The sequence below is a fragment of the Myotis davidii genome, unplaced genomic scaffold, assembly GCF_000327345.1.
Source record: "Myotis davidii unplaced genomic scaffold, ASM32734v1 scaffold299, whole genome shotgun sequence".
Taxonomy (NCBI): domain Eukaryota; kingdom Metazoa; phylum Chordata; class Mammalia; order Chiroptera; family Vespertilionidae; genus Myotis; species Myotis davidii.
In genome coordinates, this window is record NW_006293088.1 from 6333823 (window position 1) to 6335961 (window position 2139).

General features: G+C 50.2%; 1 protein-coding gene across 5 annotated transcripts in view; it reads right to left on the minus strand.

The window, feature by feature from the left end:
• The window catches only part of PEX14 (peroxisomal biogenesis factor 14), a 133808-nt gene that overhangs the window by 131038 nt on the left and 631 nt on the right, over positions 1–2139 (minus strand). The window lies entirely within an intron of this gene.

The window sequence follows — 2139 nt, forward strand, 5'->3', positions numbered from 1 at the left end:
AAGAACTTCACTGATAAGAAAAGCTAAAGGAGTTCATCACCACCAAACCAGTATTATATGAAATGCTGAAAGGTATCCTTTAAGAAGAGGAAGAAAAAGAGAAAGGTAAAGATACAAATTATGAACAACAAATATGCATCTATCAACAAGTGAATAAATAATCTGATGAACAGAATGAACGGGTGATTATAATAGAATCAGGGACATAGAAAGGGAATGGACTGGCTATTCTGGGGGCGGGGGGCGCAGGAAGAAACTGGACAAAAATCATACACCTATGGATGAGGACAGTGGGGTGGGAACCGGGTGGAGGGAAAAAAGAGGAACAACTGTAATAATCTGAAAAATAAAGATTTAATTAAAAAAATAGATAAGGCACTATATCAGGCACTCTTCTAAAATAAGTTAACTTACTTAATCCTCAAGGACAACCCATGCGATAGGCACTAGTTTCGTTCCCATTTTACAGATGGAGGATCTAAGGCCAGAAAAATTAAGTAATTTATCTAAGATCAACCAGCTGGTGGTAATAGTGGGGGCTAGGATTCTAGCCAGTGGGGATGGCCTCAGAGCTCATACTTTTAACCACTGCTCCTCATTGCCTGTTAAGGAAGAAACAGTTGGTTACTCACTCCTAATCTTTCGAAGTGAGGTATTGATTCCACAAAGACAACTAACAAATTTTCTATGAGAGACAGAACACTGACTCCGCCCCACAGGAGTAATGCAGCTCTTCCTACATACAAACCAAGTTTGGGGGAATTCTCCAAACAGTTCTTTCGATTCCACTCTGCTTTGACTAGAGAAAAAGATAACAGGTTGATCAGGACTTAAAAATGAAATGGCACCTGCGGCCTGGGTCACTCAGTTGGGCGTTGCCCCGTGCACCAAAGGCCTGCTGGTCTGGTTCCGATCAGGGCACTTGCCCGGATTGAGGGCTTGGCCCCCGGGGCCATAAAGGAGGAAGCTGATTGATGTTCTGCTCTCACATCGATGTTTCTCTCTTCTCCCTTCCTCTCTCTCTAAAAACCAATAAATGGTAAAAAGAGTTGGTTTACTTAACAAGAGTGCTTTTGCAGCTGATTGTCAGTGAGAGAATTTGGCATGAAAAGTCCAAGCTTTCCTCCAGGCTGCCAGCATATTCTGATGCAACCCCAGCTCCACCGACTTTGGGAAAGAGGGCAAAGGAGAAGCAGAGCTGAAGCCAAACAAGCCTGGCCACGTCCCCTTGGAGGACCTTACAGCCTTTCCCGGGGACAGAGGGGGCAAGTCCAGAACCAAAGAAACCTTTGGGCCTTACCATGGCTCCACGCGGCACGGTTTTCAGTCATGTTCACGGCCCTGGCAAACAGACGCTCAGGGCCTGAAGGCACCCTTTCATCCCTTCCATTGGCATATTGCCCTCTCTATGCCAATAGCATCCCAGCCTGTGGGCACTCCTGACATTTAAGAGTCGGGAGAAGCCCAGATTCCAAGGCGCCCCGGCATTTCAGCGAGCCGTTCGGGGTAAGGCAAGATAGGAGGGCCCTTCTCTCGGGACAGCCTCGCACTCCAGAATTTTCTGACAGTGAGAAGGCCAGACTCAGCCTTCACTGCTTCCCCTGTTTTACCATCCATCTTTCTGACCACTCACCCCTCTAACGGAAGCTGGTCTGGGGAGCACTCAACCCCTCTACGTGCAACTCCCCTAATAAACGTCTCGGGGAGAACAAAACAGTAAGAAACACTGAGCGGGGCTGTCCTGCCTGGGCAGGACGCGAAGCACCAGGAGGCTGCCCGGAAGTCCACAGGTGCTTGGAGGTGAGAGATGAGCGAAGCGGTCCGGGCCGCAACCCTTTTCTCCTGCCTCTCATCCCAACTAAATGCACGCGCGCCTGGCCGACGGGTGGAGTCGCGCACGCCTGGCTGCAAGTCCAGGCTCCCTCAGGCAGACGACTGAGGTCACGTCGCAGACCCTTAGGATCCGCTTCTGCAACATGGTGGTTAATGGCCTGTGCTTCTCAGGGGTTCTGATGAGCATCGAACGAGACAACACACGCCATCTGTCCTCGGCCTGGCAGCAATGGCAGCACACGCTCGGTAAAGGCAAGATGCCGCTCACCCCCACCAGCCCCTCCACCGCGGACCGCGGACCGCCGA